This window comes from Loxodonta africana, chromosome 7 (genome assembly GCF_030014295.1).
Source record: "Loxodonta africana isolate mLoxAfr1 chromosome 7, mLoxAfr1.hap2, whole genome shotgun sequence".
NCBI classification, from domain to species: Eukaryota; Metazoa; Chordata; class Mammalia; order Proboscidea; family Elephantidae; genus Loxodonta; species Loxodonta africana.
The window spans coordinates 9,398,927-9,418,829 of NC_087348.1; the positions used below are offsets into that span (position 1 = coordinate 9,398,927).

At 49.1% G+C, this 19,903-nt stretch overlaps 1 long non-coding RNA gene across 1 annotated transcript; it reads right to left on the minus strand.

The window, feature by feature from the left end:
* Positions 1 to 7,808: 7,808 nt before the first annotated feature.
* On the minus strand, positions 7,809 to 17,255 carry LOC135231621 (uncharacterized). Its single transcript, XR_010322404.1, has 2 exons — positions 12,067 to 17,255; positions 7,809 to 11,967 (listed from the first exon to the last, which is right to left on the minus strand). It is a non-coding gene; the product is annotated as an uncharacterized LOC135231621 (long non-coding RNA).
* Between the last annotated feature and the right edge of the window lie 2,648 nt (positions 17,256 to 19,903).

Sequence of the window (19,903 nt, forward strand, 5' to 3'; positions counted from 1 at the left end):
GTTCCACAATTAACTCCAGTTGGAATGTGTTTAAATGCACAAGATGAAACCATGCCAAGTACTACAGGAAAACACAGATTCATACGTATTAACTCTTAGGGTGGGAAAGATGTAAGCATTACACCAAGTGCAGAAACCGTGAAGAGTGCTAAGTTCACCTCAGAAAAATATTACAACTTCTGTACGTTTGAAACACAATAAAAAAAATTAAAAGACAATCTACAAACAGGAAAATATCATAAATATAAAAAGGGTTAATACCTTTAACATGTAAATAGTTTTTACAAAACAACCAATTGAAAAATGGTTAAGAGGTGGAAAGTCACACACACACAAAAACGCAAATGGCTATGGACGGACGGATGGGAGAGGCTCAGTCCCACTGGCAGTCAAAGCGACAATGCTCAGATGTAGGCAAGGTTTCTAAGATCGTAACACCGGTCCTGAGGATAAGGGGAGACAGCCTGGTTTATCTTACTAAGGAGAGCTCTACCCTGGAGGGCAATTTAGCAATATGAACCTAAAATCTTAAGTTTGACAGAACCATTTTACTTCTAGATATCGACTCGCATTTCCCAAAGAAATAAGCATGGAAGTGATAAAATCTGAGCAACAAGGAAGGTCATCATAGCACATTTAAGGGAAAGAAACTCATCTGTTTGTCCATCTGAATGAAAGTACTTAAACTGATACAACCGTACAAGGAAACATTACATCACCATTAAAACTGATGCTTCAAATGACAGGAAAAGATATTCACTATACACTAAATGGAGTTACGAAGCAGAATTTACAGTAAAACCCCATTTTTGTACAAAAAATGCACAGAATAAACTCCTAGAAGCAAATATGACAATAATGATCACTTATGGAAGACTGCTGAGGTTTTTTCCATTTTGCTTATTTCTAAGTTTTACATGAACCCTTTTTACACATAAGAACTCAACTAAGAGTGGCGCGCGTGGTCTGTGAGGCTGCATCCTAACCAGCAGGCTGGAAGGTGGTAGGGGGGGGTCACCGAGGAAGGCCAAGGCCACTTCTTGGTATGTGCACATTCCCATCTTTCTTATTTTTCCTTATTTTACTACCTTCCCCTTCCCATTTCCAGAGTGTATCAGTTTTTTTTTATCAGTCTATTCTTCCATGTTACATATGAAAATGTAAAACGTACCACAGGTATCAGTGAGCCTGTTAGCATTTCTTCATTGCCTAATACACCAGGCACAACACAAGGACAAACGCTGGCATGGCTGGAAGGCTAACATTTCCTCCAGAGACTTAAAAACACACAGACAGCTTAGACCAAAATGAAGGTCTTCAGAGTCCGTTAATGTCCATGGGTCAACAAGAAAAACCAAGGTGGCTGACAGGGAATGGCATTTACTGTCCAACCCTTTTGTGACACAGTGCCATTTTTGCAGGTCTCAGCATCTCCAAACTTGGGCACACAGGGGAACTTCAACCAGTATTTGCTCTCATGCAATTTTCCTTTTTAAATTAACTTCCAAAGTCAACTTTTGCTGTTCTTATAACCGATTTCTTTTAAATTCCACAAAGTTTTCTACCCAACTGCCACAAGCCCACTCGCTGAATTTCCCTCAATCATCAACCACTCTGGAGTTCAGGGAAAAGGTATAATTTCAGATCTGTGAATGGAGACGCAAACTGACTAGCAAGCATCGCCAACATTGTCTCAACATTTGTCACCCACCCCACCTGACCGGGGGATAAGGAAGTTAGGCAGCTCCCTGAGTCCCCACCTCAGGAGCCCCTGGGTTGGGGTGGGAGGCAGAAAGGCGGCAGTGAGCTGGCTGAGCTGGCTTTTGGCTGCCTAGCCAGGAAAAATCCATCAGCCCCCCTTCCTGCCCTATGGCAACAAGCCCTGCTTCATAACCACTTCCAGTGACAAACATTTTTTCTGGGGGGGTAATTTTCAGCATACCAAGGCCTCTGGGCTGAGAGTTGGGGGAAACAAAGTACCCACCTGTATACAGAGGCATTTATTTATAGCCTTCATCATCAAGGTTCAAAGCAGGAGTTTTGTAATCACCATACAGAAAATGAAAAACAAGGAAGCTACTTTTTTTTTTACTAGAGTTATGGAGAGAGAGCAAGCCAGGGGAAGGGGCAGTAGGACCAGAAGCAAAGATAAGAGGAGATACGAAAGAAAGCTGGGTCTGTTTCTTGGGGGAGCAAGGAAAGGGGTGGCAACCAGGGAAAAGATCGGCAAACCTACAGCACACAGCAGTGCTGTGGGCCGGACAGGCTGGCAGTGACTTCCTCTTGCCAGCACCTCGCTCTCACTCATTTTAAAGTAGCTTGTGGCAATGCAACACGGGCATCATTAAGGCGAAACCAAGCAAACAAGACACTCCAGCGCTAGGACCATGGCTGTTGTCCCGAAGGGAAGAACCCCTTCTGCTATGCTCCCCCACATTGCACTTCAGTCTTACATGCCCTCCAGCCAAGCACACCTTGAGTACCATACGCTTCCCTTACTGCTCCCTTGGAAACAAGTGCCTCCTTGGCACCGAGGCTGGCAGTGGTAAAACCTTACGGCCAAAAGAGTTAACAAAGGCCAGAAAGAGTTAACAGAACATCAGTACAAGGAATTAGCTCTCAGGATGAAATGCTACCACGTCCCCACCCAGGCCACAGAGACTATTTACACAGTCATTCTGTCAACTCTGCATTACAAGCGCTTCTACGCACTTCCTGTTACGCAGACCTGCTTGCTTAATAGAGGTGCTTACTTGAGAAAGCCCAGAAAACTTTAGTCATTTACCAAAAGAAGAAACATTAAACCAAACTCTTGCTTAAGTTTACAGTTATGTGCTTAGACCCAAATTCCAAATACAGCCCCACCAAAAGACTGCAAATGCGGAAAAAACATTACATGGTCACTCTATTCTTCAGACTGCTTCCCTACGAAAACTGAGATCGATACAGATCCTCTTTTTTGATAATACTGCTGGAAATTTAACCAGGGAAGACTCCAGAATATTCAGGTCAAAGTACTCCCACCTCGCCTTTTAACACCATCATTGGCTGGATAAAGGGTTCAACATCACATTCTGTACAACTGTTATCAACTTCCAAGAGTAGGCACGGCCCTAGCCCCTCCACCAGCCTGCAGCCTGGTTCAGACATTCCAGTTATATTTGAGGTTACCACACTCTCCTGAATGGCAATTACTTGGAGCTGCCAAAAAAGGAAATGTAGGCCTAAAAGTACCATAAGACAACATATATATACCGGCCATCTTTATTATGAAGATACCTTGATTTACATAAAAGACGAAGATCGAAAAATGTAACAGTAATACAACAATTCTAGTAAGTTTAGAACTCAAAACTTTTATTTATGCTGTAAAGGGGGAAGATGACAGTTAGTGATTCACAGGCATGATGCAACACAATTAGTTCTCACCATACAGAGCAAAGTACAAACGCTTCTAACCACCTACTTTCACAGTTTCCATTTTGCAACAGCACACCCACACACACTTCTCCACCCAGGCATGACTAAGATTCTTTAAACTCCAATGACAGTCACTGTATCACGTCCAAGTTACTGGTTAAAAACTAAACTCTCATGCCAACATACTTCTAAACTTTAAAAATAGACCATAAGGCAGAAAAGGCCCCAAGGCATAACATCCCCAAGACGTTAAGTATTGAGAATTTTAAAATTTTAAAGGTAAATTTGGGAGGGCATGAGGGACAGTAACAAACCACTGGTGTTACTTTATCAATTCAACAGATGTAGCTTAAAAACTAAACATTATCAAAACAAAGTTTTCAGATCTTTCTCTAAATATTTAAAGATAAAACATTTTGGAAAGGTTTTCTCCCCTTTTGCTCTTCATTCATCTAGTTAAAAAGCACAAAGACATTGTTCAAACTGAAGATACAAGGGATCATCCACTCTCACCTCAGCATGGGTGGACGGACTGTTTGCTACCAAACCTTACAGGTAATTTTACAAGGGCCACAAACGGTTCTTTGAGTCTCCTTTTTACAACTGGCTATGATTTGAATATAAGAAAACTTTTGCGTATTAATACTGATGACAAACAGAAAGATGTGTCCATCCTAAAATACAACTTGCATGTAACAAAAATATCCTTTAGAAAAACCATTGCATTTTTTACTTTGCTCAGAATTTTCAACCACAGAATCTCTAAGTGACAAAATTATGAGTTATAGACCCAGAAAAGTAGTACTTCTAATCTTATTTAGGTACACATTATAATTCCAAAATACTTTAAAGCCCGCCCATTTGAGCATTTACAAGTCCCTTCTGAGACTCACTGCACCAGAACATCACACACGCACCCCTTTACAGCTTCAGACAGACCATCTAGGCCTGCAAAGCAGTGAAATACGTTCACCTTCAGTTCATCCAAGTTTTTAGCACCTCCACCTTTTCAATGACTGATACTCAGGTTTTCAGTCTTCCCCACATTGCAGCAAAGCAAAACAATTTCGCTTTTTTCCTGCAACTTTGCTAACTACTGAGCACTTTATAAAGTTTCCAAGCAACTTTTGTTGCCCCAAGTAACAACTTGACTAGTACAATTCATCATATTAACTAGTATTTTTCTGTGCCCACGAGCTCTATTAAATTCCCCACCTCTGTCTACTGTTTTTCTCCAGAGAATTCCCTTCAACCCACATTCCCTACCACCCCCACCCTCTGAGCAATATACCTAACCCAACCCCTCCCCTCTCATCCCCACCCATCCCAGTACCAGTGCCAAGCTGTGCCCTGCCCCTCCCACAACCTCCACCCTCAGGGTCTGTGGATTTGAATGCTGACAATACTCTGAAATATAATCAAGTAAAATTCATTAAAAAAATATGGAGCGAAATGAACGAGTCATCTGCAAGGGAAGATCTGAAAGCCCAAACTAGATTTGGTGCCTCTAGCACACAGAACTTGGATTCTATCAACTTGTACCCTCCCCCTAGACCCTAAGCACAACACACACACAAAAAAAAAAAGAAGCACAACACAAGGGCCCCCTTAATTTGCCAATCTACCTCACCTAAATACCGCCCCCCGCTTTGAGGCATTTAAAACTTGAACAGCTCCCCCCCCACACACACAAGTTGAATTTTAAATCGTGACACTAAGAATTCCTCCAATACACAGACAGGTGGGCAGGCAGGTAAGAACGTAGGTAGGTGGGCTCCATCTGCAAACTCCATCTACAGGGCATCACTCTGCATTGTGGCATCAACATTAAAAAGTTCTACAGCTTAAAATCTTCTCGAAGTAAGGTTCATAGCACAGGGAGGTTCAACTCAGAAAAGATGCAGCATCTGAGAACCTCCACCCGCCCATAAAACGAGAGGTTTGCTGGCATTCCTGTACCCGGAGGTTGGTGCGGCCTGGATCATTGGATCAAGCGTTCGTTCAAACACCATTATCTGCTGACGGCCCGCCTGTACAGCTGGATGCGATTTTTTTTTTTTTTTTTTGGTAAGGGCTGCCCCTTATAAGCTCATCTGAAAACCTTAAATGGTGGCCTCCTGAATACAGGGCTTCCTGAGCAAGGCCGGAAACAAAGCATCGGAGAACTTGCTCCTCTAAACCTGGAAATTCAATCTGCAGGCATCAGTTTAGGCGGGCTGTCTCCTTCAAGGTCTCCCCTCCTGCACTGCTACGCCTCACACTGGCCAGGGCTCCATTTCTGCTGGTGCCATCTGATCGCCATGACGAACACTATAGTAACAAACCACGGTCCATGAGGCATTTTCAAAGCTCATACCATCTTTGCAGGCCTGCCCAAGGCTGCACATTCAATCCCACCCTCTCCATAGGCAAACAACCGATCTTTCCATCACTCCAGCCCAGGGGGGCCTGGAGTGAGGCCTCACCAACCCACCCGCCCACCCAGAGCCTCAGCAGGGGTGCCTTTTCTCCTTCATTGTTACCAGCAATACCAACTCCAACGGGACGGGACGTCTGCTTCTTCCCCAGCTTACCAGAAGCAACTTTTTTTTAAGCGAATGGATAACCTCCAAAGAATTAAAGGGAAGAGAAGGGGCAGAGAAGTTCACAGAAGAGACTAGCTTCAGGCCTAGAGAAGAAAGTCCAAAGGGGAACACTGCCACCTGGAAAATAAAGCGTTGGGTCAATTTTGCCCACAGACATACAAATACCACTGCCTCAGGCACATCAGGCGCCACCACAATCACAGGTCAGGATGGCCCCCTACCTCCTGAATCACTCCTTCAAGCCACCCTCACCTCCGACCAGTCCTGGCCTGGCCCAGCCAACCTTACATACCACCCTGGGCCAGAGCTGTCAGCCCCATGAGGCTAAATTCAGTTTCCACAAGACCAGGCCTCATCCCCAGGCAGGTTCACAACCCTTGGTCTGGAAAAAAAAAGGGGCTGCTGGTATCAACAAGCACCACCTCTGCCCTCCCAGCCAACCTGCACCCCATGCCTTCCTTCCTGATCATTTCCAGGGCATCAAGTGCCCAGTTCCACCTCGTCTCTTTAGGGCCTAGGAAAACCTTCAAGTCTCCTCCACTTCCTCCTATCTTTCCCTGCCTTCTCTCCTTTCACACAAACCAGGGCACCCAGGGCTCCCTCAAGCCCATGTGGAGGCGGCGCCCTTTCCAGCGGCCGACAGGACAGCCTGGCTTTAAGTGCTGTCCTCCTCCTGGGATCCTGCGGACACTTTTCAAGACAGCTGTCCCTAGATCTGGCCTCCTTTCTCTATGCAGCTCCATCCCCCCAGTCTCATCTGTCATCCCCTGCATCTGTCAGCTGAGATCCTAAACTCGCTTCTCCTCCCACCCCACTCCCAAGCACCCAGTCCTCCCTGGCGCTAACTCCTGCCGGCCTGGCCACAACTTTTGCTTTTATAGCCCTGGGTCGCATCACCGGGGCAGTGCTCAACGGGACGATTCCTCCACTGCCACCGGAAAAAAGTCCCTCCCTCACCCTGCCTGAGGCGGTGACGGGGCAGTTCATGGTCTCCCACGAGGTCCGCCCCCTCAAATTCCTCCTAGGCAATGCCCTAGAGGATAGAGAACAAATCTCAAGGTCACGTTGGGCGGCGAATTCAAGGAGTAGAAGTCACTTTTCTTCCGGTGGTGGTGGTGGTGGGTAATACCGTTGCTGAGATAGGAGACTAGGTGGGGGTGGCGGCCTGGGGCCCCTCTCCCAAGGGAGCGAGCGGGGCGGCTGGGGTCGCCTCAGGTCACCCCGCCCTGCAGAAGCCCGAAAAAAGGGCTGGCGGAGGTCTGGAAAATTCCAGGCGGTGGCGGAGGGATCTCTGCAGAGGGCGCATCACTCCCTGTGGCGGCGGCGGGTGGGGGCGGGGCGGGGCGGAGGGCGCGTGATTCCTCAGGCGGCGCCGCTCTGCCTGCTGAGCGGCCGATGACGTCAGCGCGGGGCGCGGGGCGGGGAGGCCACCCGCTCGCCCCAGGAGATGTCACGCACCCTGGGCAGCTTTACGAAAACCGCCCTGTGCTTTCAAATTCTCTAGTTACAAAACCGTGCTGTGACTTTGTCGTTCTTGTTATTTAAAAACTGGAAATAATTTGGTTAAAACGTTAAGGCCCAATGGAGCTGGGTAGGAGTCTGAGGGGCGTACGGAAGGGTTTTATTCTGTTACCAGGGATTATTTCTTGAGAAAAAATGACCCTGCTGAGATAAGACACTTAGTGAAACATGTTCGTCATGTATTAAGTGGAAAAAGGTAGTTGTAAAATAATTTAAAGCAAGATTTTGTGCAGAAAGCAGTATCTCCCAACTTCACGATAACAAGATCAAAAGGGTATGGCCGAGGGACCACAGTGGTTTCTCTGATTTGTTCTGGACTTTAGAGTGTCAGCCCATTTGATCTTGGATTGGGGGCAAGTGATTTTAAAAAAAGAAAAAAACTGCATTTTTCAGGGCAGTGTACAGCCTGTGACGTATTACAGTGCTGGGGCAGCTGCTCCCAGGAGCCAAGTGGGTCTTCCAAAAGCAAAGGCAAACAGGCAACCTCTATCCCCTCCGTGAAGGCCAGGCAGGATCCGAGAAATCGGTGGAGGTCTGTGGGGGATTTTGAAAAGTGTAGTTGGCCTCTCCCCTGCCAGTTTGGTGCCAGGGTTGGGGGAACCACGCTCCTGACATCCCCATTGTAGTGTCTGTTCAGCCCTGGTCCCCCAAACCAGAGGGTGGAAGGACAGTCCTCTGAGAAACCAGGAATGGGAATGGTATCTTGGACAAACTCCCTGCCAGGAAGTCTCCTTCCAGGGTAACCACCCACACTCCAAACAAAAACACCCTGCAATAACAGGCTCCCTTGGCAACCGGGAAGAAACTGGAAGGTATTTTTTTCTCTGCCTCAGTAAGATGGCATTTGCAGGCAGGGCTGGGCCCAGCTGCCACACCCCACCCTGTGGTTCTTGAAAACTGATGACTCCTTCTCATCTGACCCTCAGGAAGGTTGAGTGTGTGGCAAGCCTAGGCTTGTTCACAGGCAAGCTCTTAGCAGAGCTCTCTGCCAGGGGAAGATTAGGTCAGCTCGTTCTTTTCCAGCAGCTGCCCCATCATTCTTTCCCTGGCAACGTTTTCAGGAGTGGGTTGGTGTGGGGAGACTTGACCTGAAAGTACAGTGTGGAGTGAGGCCATTGCCTGTTAGAATGTTCTAGAAAGCTGAGAGGTATGTATGAAATCAAGCAAGTGATTCTTCTCTGCTGTGTCACAGTGCCAGGCTGTGGAGTGAGCCCTTTCTTTATCTAACAAGGTGTCTGAGAGGTACTTTTCACTATCTCTTGTCCAAAAATCTCCCACATTCACACATATCATTCCCAAATCCCAGAAACAAACTACCTTTCATTTTATTTTTTGGAAGAGTAGGAGTGGGTTGAATTAGGAACACATGAAAGCATAGGATTCTTCATCACATGAGGAAATAAGGCTCTCCTTTGTGCCCTTGTGTCTGGAGCTGTCCCAGTCACCCACTTGCTTATCAAGGACAAAATGGCGCTGTTTCAGAGGGCACTTGTTTAGTCCGTCTCTGGCCTCCTAGCTCCACACAGCTAGTTTTCCTCAGGAAGGGAACATCTTCGAAAGGAGATGAGATGAGGGCAGAAAACAACATGGGGGCATCTCTGTCCTTCCTTAGGGGGCCAAGGCTGTACTTAAGGAGCTTGGGCTCTGTCCTCTTTCTCTGCAAATAAGGCTAAAAATACCTCCACCCTGATGAAGGATGAGAGTAGGGCAGCCAGTGTGTCAGCAAATTTCTCAGGATCAAAACAAGCTGTTCCAGGCAACAGCAGTAAACAGGGCCTTGGATCACTGGGTGGGGCTGTGGGGGTGATGGGCCCGCCCTGCTGGGCTGGTGGCCACAACCTGGTCCTTCCTGTGCTGTCCTCTGGGGGAGGGGGTGTAGGGGTGAGAGGGAAAATAAGGACAGGAAGGGGCCCCTTGGGCAATATTCAGATTCCAGGGACAGGGCACATCTTGGACCCCTTTGTCACAGCCACAGGCGGTCAGGATCACTGGCCTCCCTGGTGACCCAGCTCTCCATCTTTTCTGAAGCCAGTTCAGCTCTGTTAATTCCAAACACATGCAACATACCCACCAGCCCAAGAAAGGAACTGGGAATTTCCTACAGGAGAGTGGGGAAAAGGAAGAGAAGAGGGCCAGTGCTTCAGGCCTGCACCAAGGACAGGACAATGACGGTATTGCTTTTGCCACATGAGAATATGCTAGAACCTACCCCTCCATGGGTCTAGTTCTGGAGTTGTGGCTTCCTGGGTCACCTTGGGTCCCCCACTGGCAAGAGACCCTCAGCCTGGGCCACTTCTCTTTGAGCCTGAGGCCTCTCGACTCAGGGCCTGGTGAGGAACTGCACAGTCACTGAATACTGGCAGCAAGCCCGCCCGTCCCGCTCTGGCTGGCCACGCAACAGCATACCTTGCGGGAAAAACACCCTAACCCCCTTCCCCCATACCCAACCTGCCTCTTCCTGCTGTGGCAAGAGGCAGAGGGGGCCTGGGCTCCTGTCCGGTACGGCTCCACCTCTCCATGTGACCCTGGGCAAAGCCTTAATCTCTCCTGGCCTTGCTTTCCTCCTTCTGAGGCCCTCCTCTGCCTAATGTTTCCTAATTCTGATGAATGCTGTTCTGTATGGAACATTCTTCACCTGGTGCCCACCTGGCATACGCCTCCCTCAATGGTCACCTTCTCAGTGAGGCCTCTAAAGCCCCCATGCCCCCCTGGCTGACCTACTCCATGTGTCTCTGCATGTGTGTGTGTGTGTGTGTGTGTGTAACACCTGGGCTCCAGATGGGCGAGGTTTCTGTCTACTTCGTTCTGGACCTCCTGCACCAGCATAGTAGTCACTCCTCACTCAGTACATGTTTGTTGACCAGATGGTTTCTGTTTCGTAAAGGTCGCTGGATACCCTGAGGCTCTTGCTAAATCTTTGTGACTGTCTGAAGGAAAGAAATCATCACAGGTCAACTGCAGCCCCATACCAGTCATGGCCCAGATCTGTAGGTCTCCAGGGCCTTGGGCACCCAGGTCTGGAGACAAGGAGAAGAGGGGTGGGTACAGGGCGGGAACCTCTGGATGGGGGCCCAGTGGCTCCCACAGGCTTGTGATGCTGGCAGCCTGGCGTGTACCAAGTGAACCCAGAAAAGCCTCTTTTGGCCAAATGTTGGCAGAAGGCATTGGAGAGAGAGTGTGAAAGGATGGAGACCACCCCAGACCTTGGTTTAAAGAACCTCCTCCTGATCTAGATTGATGGCCATCTGCAGATGTGCTCTGCTTTCCTGGACCCAAGCAGACAGACCGCACAGAAGGAGGTGGTAGGGGAGGGGCTCTATGACAGGAAAGTGACCTTTGACCTCCTCTCCCCTGGGGGTGGTAGGGCCTCTAGGTTCTCTGTCCCTGATATCCTTTCCTCACCACTAGGAGGTGGGTGTAGGCAGATCCTACTGGGGCCTCTCACTCCTAGGCCTGGAAGCAACTTTGTTGGTGTTAGTCTCTTGAGTCAGGATATCCTTGGGGCCCCCTGCTCTCTGCCACCCCCCGTCCTGAGCATTTGGCCTTGTGCCCATTTTCCTGGGCCTGTGGTGCCCGGGCCCTGGTGAGTACCCGCCTCTTCCCTGAGCTAGGCCCCTGCCTGGAACGCCTTCCTACCCTTCTCCTGCCAACTCTTTTACTGGTGCAGGGTCACCTCCTTAGCTCCTAACTGTCACGGCGCTCACCAGAGCCATCTGTCTCTCCTCCAACACCACCGCTGCGCCTTCCCTGCAGAGGGAAGGCTGTTGATGGAATGCACAGGCCTTGGCCCCTCGAGCACTGCTGTCCTTCTCCCAGTTGCCCCCAGACCTCCAGGGTCCCCCTGTTGCTGGCTTTCATAGACCCCAACGTTGGTCTGAACCCACCTTTCCAGCCTCCTCCCAAAACCCCACCCGCCAGGAATCCTGGCACCAACTCCTCTGGGCAGGGGAGCCATCTCCAACCCCTAAGTTTGCATAAACCCTCTTAGTTAGCTAGTGCTGCTGTAACAGAAATACCACAAGTCGATGGCTTTAACAGAAATTTATTCTCTCACGGTTTAGGAGGCTAGAAGTCCAAATTCAGGGTGCCAGCTCCCAGGGAAGGCTTTCGCTCTCTGTCAGCTCTTGTCATCAATCTTCCTCTGGGTGTAGGAGTTTCTCAGCACAGGGTCCAAAGGATGCACTTGGCTTCTGGCTCTCCTTGCTTGGTGGTAGGAGGTTCCTCTCCTCTCTGCTTGATTCTCTCTTTTATATCTCAAAAGAGATTTACTCGAGATACAGCCCAATCCTGTAGATTGTGTCCTGCCTCATTAACGTAACCACCTTTAATCTTGTTTCGGAGCCCTGGTGGCACGGTGGTTTAGGGCTCAGCTGCTAATCAAGAGGCAGTTCAAATCCACCAGCGGCTCCTTGGAAACCCTATGGGGCAGTTGTGCAGTGTCCTGTAGGGTTGCTATGAGTCAGAATTGACCCAACAGCAAAAGGAATGCTGTCTCATTAACGTTACAGAGGTTAGGGTTTGCAATACATAGGATAATTACCTTCAGATCACAGAATGGAGGAAGACCGACCACACAATACTGGGAATCATGGCCCCGCCAAGTTGACACATCTTTTGGGGGGACACAATTAAATCCATGACACCCCCCAAGAAACCTTCTTTCTTCTCCAGGTCCCATGTCCACTTTGGGTCACTGCAGATGGGAATGTCCTCAGGCCTGGAACTTGTCTTGCCTCCACTGTGACCCTATTTATTGCTCTGACTTCCTTCAGAGCATTGGTAGTGCAGACTGTCCTCGAACCTCCACGAAGGAGTCTTTTCTGTGCCAACCCCCACCGTGGCCCAACTGAATGCTGTCCCTGAGGGCTGCCGGGTGGCACCAGGGCTTCTTTGGGCACAGCCAGTTTTCCTGAGTGGTTCTGTCAACTCCTAGAGGCTGTTGACCTTGACTGACCTTGACATTGTATCAGGCCTGTGCTCTCACTGGCCCAGAGAATATCAGTGTTCACCCCTCCCCCTGCCAAATGCCAAAGTCAAATGGGCAGAGGGTTCAAGGAACTGTTGGGAAGAGCTGGCACGATGATTATCCTTTCTATGGTAAATTTAGTTTGAAATAGCTGACGGCTCAGTCTGGGAGGGTGTGACAGCTGGGAAGTTTGGGCAGCCTCCAGCTATTTTTAATTATTTGACTTAAGTGTCATGTGCAACAGGGAGAGTTATACTGTCCCAGCTCTCCCCAAGGACTCTGCGCCCTCTGCCCATTTGACCTTGGCGTTGGCGGGGGGGGAGGGGGGAGGGGGGAGGTGACCGCTGACACTCTCTGAGCCTGGAATGGTCAGCTCCGTGGGCTTGGGGCAGAGCAGGAGGGTGATGATGCAGCCCTGGGGGGCCACCTCTTGGATTTACCCAACAGCCCTAGTTGTAAATAAGCTGCAGTCTGTTTACAGGACATGGATCCTAAACTTTGGAAAACGTGGATCTCATCACCAAGCTGGGGACCCCCTGGGGAACCCCATATCCGGTGCCCTTCAAGGTTCATGACTCTCACCATGGACCCAGCGGCACACAGAAGGTCGGGCAGGTTCAACATGTCCTGGAACTCGGGCGCCCACTTTGGGGAGGCATGCAACATCAGACCCAAACCTCCTCCTCCCCCGCATTGATTCTGCTCCAGGCACGACCACAGTCCTAGGCTGCCGGGATCAGGACAGGGCGGTGCCGCCTGGTCACCAGCGCTGTGGATCCGGAGGAGGAAAGGGCAAGCTCAGTTGCCCCCTGCTGGCCACAGCCGGACCAGCACCTTCGGGCAGTGGTGGTAGCTGCTCTCCCCCCTCCGCCAACTCCCAGAGCGGCTGGTCAGCCCGGTGGGGACAAGAAGAGTAGGCTGACCACGGGGTACCGAACCTGCAGCTTAAAACTGAAGTCCTGAGCCCCAGCCCCAGCCCCAGTGATGTTGGATAAATCCACGTTTTCTGGAACATGAGACTGATTCAGACATTTACCGCCATTCCACTAAGACCGTCAGGCCGCTTCTACCAGGAAGCCTTCCTTGATCACTGCTCACCCTCCCTATTGCCTCTTTATCTCCTGTTGAGTGTGGCCACACCTTTATCACATGCCAATTCATGTGTCAGGGAATCGTGTGTGCAAACTGGCTCCTTTTCCTGGTCATTTGTGCTTTCCGACCCTTATCCCCTGAAAAGCTGACTGGACTCTGAGCCGACACCCCTGGCACATTTACCCCAGCCCTCTCCTTCCCAATTCTCTCTGATGGTATCCCCTAAGACTTTATCTTTTCAGACTGTGAAGCTTCCTCAATGACCCTCCTGTATCTTTTCTGAATCCAGCCGGGCTCTGTGATGTGCTGGCACTGGGGCAGGCCTTGAAGCAGAAGCCTTTCTCCCGCCGGCCTGAGCTGGCCTCCTGGTGGGCTGTGGGGTGGCAGGTGCAGCCCTGCCCTGCAGGCCCAAGGAGGCCAGGGTTGGAAGGCTGCAGGTTGGCGTGTCCTGATGCTCGCTGTATATGGTAGAGTGATGGGATGGCCCATGCTGACTGTCTGATTGGAGTGTCTGAGGCTGTGAGATCTCATCACACTGCATGGACCCCAGGGGCAGGCCTGATGGGGCCTCTTCTGAACAAAGGCCTCTGGAGTCAGACTGCACGTGGCAGGTGGCAGGGGGCAAGTCCCTCCTGCTTTTCCAGGATACACACCACCAAAAAAATCAAACCTGTTGCCATCAAGTTGATTCTGACTCATAGCGACCCTATAGGACAGAGTAGAACTGCCCCATAGAGCTTCCAAGGAGTGCCTGGTGGATACAGGTACCTGTATTTTTTTTTTTTTTTTTGAACATTTTATTGTGTTTTTGGTGAAGGTATACTGAGCACATTAGTTTCCCATTCAGTAATTTATATATAAATTATTCCAAGACATTGGTTGCAGTCCCCACAATGTGTTAGCACTCTCCGCATTACCACCCTGAGTTCCGCGTTTCCGTTGGTCTGGTTTTCTTGCCCCTTCCTGCCTTCTCATGTTTGTTTCTGGGCAGATGTTGCCTTTTCGAACTCATATAGATGATTGTTCTAAGGAGAACTTTCCTCACGGGTGTTTTTTAGGCCTTTCTATTATTTGGGAGAAGGTGATCTCCAGGAGGGGCTTTAGTTCCAAGTTAGAAGGGTGACTAAAGGCCATAGTCTCAGGGGTTCTTCTAGTCTCTGTTGGACCAGTAAGTCTGGTCTTTTTTTGTGAATTTGAGTTTCATTCTACATTTTTTTCTCATTCTAACCAGGACCTTCTATTGTGATCCTGGTCAGAGTGGTCGGTAGTGATGGCCAGGCACTACCTAGTTCTTCTGGTCCCAGGCTAGTGGAAACTGTGGTTCCTATGGTCCATTAGTCCTCTGAACTAATTACTTCCTTGAGTTTTTGGTTTTCTTCATGCTCCTTTGGACCAGATGGAAAGAAACCAATAGTTTTAACTTAGATGGCTGCTTGCAAGCTTTTAAAATCCCAGATGCTACTCACCAAAGTAGGATGTAGAACACTGTCTTTATGAAGCTATGTTATGCCAATTGACTTAGATGTCCCCTGAGACTATGGTCCCTAGCCTTTAAGCCCGGTAACTCAGTCCCATGAGGTGTTTGGTTGTGTCTAGGAAGCTTCCTTGACTGTACCCCCTGTGTGCTCTATTACATATGTGAATACACATGCAGCACATACAAATATATATGTAGAAATATCCACCGCCAAACCTGTATATGTACATGGATGTACTTGACTGGGTTTTAAATAGGGAAGTGTTCAGAATGTATTCAAATAAGTTCAATTTTGTTTGATTTTTGTTAGAATTTTCCTGGGTGCAACTCAAAATGTAAATAAATTAGAATTCAGATTTATGCCAATACTGAAATAAAGATCATTACAACAAAAAGTTACAGTATTTGAGCACCTAAGAATAGCCTAGTATATTTAATAACAAAGGCTGATATTACAATCAGTAGACACTAGACAGTCTCAAAGGTCTCCAGCTTCAACAGAATTTTCCAATTTTATTCATTTCTATAATAATCTAAGAAAAAGTCAACACGGTCATATTTTGGGACAGCTGAATGAGGAACTACTACCCTGCCATCTCAGTGCCAGAGTTTTACTTTTTATTTATAATGACGTTGGTGCCGATTTATCACCTAAAGTAACTTTGCGTGTGTTATTGGCATGGCTGACGCCGAAATGGAAATTATCTTTCTGTGTCTGTTCTTGTGTTCATGTTGAATTTTTGTATGTTATGGAGATAAAAACACCTTTTATAGTTTTGCCAAAGAATAACTGAGCTTGAAAGTGTTCCGTTCTCTAGATCTAACTACTAATCTACAGAAACATGTAGGACAAAGATATATATTAAAGCAAAAGTAATCAGTAAAACCCAGGCTCTAGGAGACTCCATAGGATAAAGACATGGTTTCTTGACAAACGGATTGCAAGGGAAAAGGAAGGGGATGGGCATACCGCTATTTAATTTTGTCAAAGTACAGAAAAAAAACAAGGTCAGTGTGTCACACACAAAATACCAAACACTTCTTCTCTTGGCCACAGTGAGGAACGGTTGCTTCTTTACCAACTGCAGCTTTATATTTGTTCTAGTCTCCTCTCTTTAAGATACGCGATCATAGACCTGCCCATGCTTTCTGTCAGCACCAAACCAGCTGTCAAGTGGACCAAACCAGCTGTCAAGTGGAGTAGATTCCGACTCACATTGACTCCATGTGTGTCACAGTAGAACTGTGCTCCGTCAGGCTGATTTTTCCGAAGTAGATTGTCAGGGCTTTCTTCCGACAGGCACCTGTATTTTAATATAACAACCTTTGATGCATTAAAAAGCCCTTAAGAAGACCAAGACAGTACACTGTTAGGGTGAGGACGAAGGACACCTGGAAAGGACCTCTAGAACACATGGGAGCCAGCGAGTAAGTGAGCTGACATAATGACATACAAATGAAGCCATGGCAGGCTACAGACACATCTGTCGCCTGTCGCCCACAACCTCAGGGAGCAGGGGTGACTGCCCCATTCTCGGATAGAGTGGCGCTCAAGACAGATGACTTCTGGCCACAGGGTGGCAGAGAAGGGACCTTCAAGAGGCCTTAGAAGGGGCTTGTGCAAAGGTGGGGCCCTGACACCGGAATCTTCTCAGATCCCAGGTGAATCACATCAGGCCCAGGAGTGCCTGTGTGGGGAGGAGGTGCAGGGGAGGGAGTACGGGGGAGGGTGATGTGTGTTGGGGGGCCTGAAAGTTTCCCTGTGGCTGGTTTTGGAGGCCCAGGGAGCTAGCAGGGTGTGGGTGGGTGGAAAGGTCTGGGGGAACTGGAGTTTATGTCGCTTCCCTCACTCCGGGAAGTCAGTTGCTGGCCACACGCTTGCGCTGGGCTTGGAGCTGAGCTGGTGCCATCTCACAGGGGTGTGTAAACCAGGGCCCTGACCTCGGGGTGCCCATGATGCGGCCCAACGGATGTATGTGGAAGAACAGGGAGCAAAGTGCTTCACAGACCCGGAAGCTGACTCTGAGGGGACACAGAGCAGGGCTCCCTCAGGGGGATGGGGCTCCCAGTTGGGCTCCTCCCCCCCCCAGTCCCCATTTTGGGCATCTCAAGGGTACCTGGAATTGGGTCACAGGCTCCGGTATCCACAGAATCCTGAGGAGCCTCCCAAGAGCCCTGTCTCCCCCCTACCCCCCGCAGCCCACCAGTGCATGTGGTCTTTTCCAGGGGCTGCTGGTTCCCCACCCTGCCTACACCTGGAACACCTGGGCCAACCAATGAAGGCTGAACAGGGCCCAGGAGGGTGAAGAGGGCACAGCGAGGTGGTCTGGAGGTGGGGGCTGGCTTCGGCCCAGGCAGAGCCCAGGTGGGAGCTATGAAGATGGCCAGCCTGGGGCAAAAGCTCCTCCTGGCCTTGGAAGAGAGGAGGGCCTAAGTCAACCCCCGAGCCTTTGAATATCAGGCACCTGTCCCTGCTCACCTGGCCACGGGCCCCAGTGCCTGGCACTCTGATGGAAAAAGGAAGAAAAAGGACTCTACCCCAGAATGTCCAAAAGGAACAGGGCCCTGCTGACACTTTGTAGCCCAGTGAGACCATGTCACACTGCTGACCTGGACAGGTATGGTAACAAATTTGTGTTGTTATAATCCACTGTTAGTGGTACTTTGTTAGAGAGCAGGGATCGGACACTCACCAGATGGCAATGGTCTGGGTTAGAGGAAGGGGTTCTGGACCGCCAGGACCCACACTGAGGAGAGGGTGTGCCATCAGCAGACCCCTGCCTCTCATGTGGCCTGCTGTCCCTGCCAGCTTTCTAGGCAGAGATATTAGAGATGATGAAAATAGCTAGCACCTATTAAGTGCTTACTCTAGGCCAGACACCAATCCACCCCAACAACCCTGTTGTTGTTGTTAGGTGCCGTCGAGTCGGTTCCGACTCATAGCGACCCTATGCACAACAGAACGAAACACTGCACGGTCCTGCGCCATCCTTACAATCGTTGTTATGCTTGAGCCCATTGTTGCAGCCACTGTGTCAATCCACCTCATTGAGGGTCTTCCTCTTTTCCACTGACCCTGTACTTTGCCAAGCATGATGTCCTTCTCCAGAGACTGATCCCTCCTGACAACATGTCCAAAGTATGTATGTAAGACGCAGTCTCGCCATCCTTGCTTTTAAGGAGCATTCTGGTTGTACTTCTTCCAAGACAGATTTATTCGTTCTTCTGGCAGTCCATGGTATATTCGATATTCTTTGCCAACACCACAATTCAAAGGCGTCAGTTCTTCTTCAGTCTTCCTTATTCATTGTCCAGCTTTCACATGCACATGATGTGATTGAAAATACCATGGCTTGGGTCAGGCACACCTTAGTCTTCAAGGCGACATCTTTGCTCTTCAACACTTTGAAGAGGTCCTTTGCAGCAGATTTACCCAATGCAGTGTGTCTTCTGATTTCTTGACTGCTGCTTCCATGGCTGTTGATTGTGGATCCAAGTAAAATGAAATCCTTGACAACTTCAACCTTTTCTCCATTTATCATGATGTTGCTCATTGGTCCAGTTGTGAGGATTTTTGTTTTCTTTGTGTTGAGGTGCAATCCACACTGAAGGCTGTAGTCTTTGATCTTCATTAGTAAGTGCTTCAAGTCCTCTTCACTTTGAGCAAGCAAGGTTGTGTCATCTGCATAATGAAGGTTGTTAATGAGTCTTCCTCCAATCCTTTTACTGGTGATTTTAATGCGAAAGTTGGAAATGAAGAAGGATCAGTAGTTGGAAAATATGGCCTTGGCGATAGAAACAATGCTGGAGATCGAAGGACAGAATTTTGCAAGACCAACGATTTCTTCATTGCAAATACCTTCTTTCAGCAACATAAAGGGTGACTATACACATGGACCTCGCCAGATAGAACACACAGAAGTCAAATTGACTATATCTGTGGAAAGAGACGATGGAAAAGCTCAGTATCATCAGTCAGAACAAGGCCAGGGGCCGACTGTGGAACAGACCATCAATTGCTCATATGCAAGTTCAAGCTGAAACTGAAGAAAATCAGAGCAAGTCCACGAGAGCCAAAATATGACCTTGAGTATATCCCACCTGAATTTAGAGACCATCTGAAGAATAGATTTGACGCACTGAACACTCGTGACTAAAGACGGGACGAGTTGTGGAACAACCCTGTACATGAGTATTATTATACCCATCTTAATTTTTTTTTTTTTAAAGGTCAAAAAATGGAGTCACTAGGCCACAAGGCCAGTTAAGTCCCAGGATTCCGGGACCACAGAGGATGAGGCACAACTCATCGCCCTGGATCCCAACAGGCTTGTTCCAGGACCACCCTGCTGCAAGGACACAGACTTGCTCATCCATCTCCGGACACTTTCACAGTGTGACCTGACCCCCATGCAGCAGGGCCAAGGGCTGTGGTTATCACTGCTTCCACCGCTTCCTGCAGGCCCACAGTGTCAGGAAGGCGGGTATGACACTATCATTTCTCTCACACAGACAATAGGATCTGTGGGAGCAAACCACCTCGCAGCCAGGCCCAGTGCCCAGGAGCCCCAGACCTCCTCTGGGTCCTCCCAGCTCCCCTGGTGGGGCACCAGCCGAGGTGCTACAGAGGGGCCCTGACAGTGCTCATGGGCCCAAGCTCCCCGTGTGAGGACAAACGCTGACCCTACAGGCTGGGATAGGGGTGGCAGTGGTTCCCGAAGGGTCACAGGCTACAGCCACGTCTGCCATCAGCTCTGGCTCCCCGCTTCCCTGTGGAGCACCCCCACTTGGTTCCTGCCAGGAACCCAAAACCCCTCATACCCTCTCACCCTTGTAGCCCCT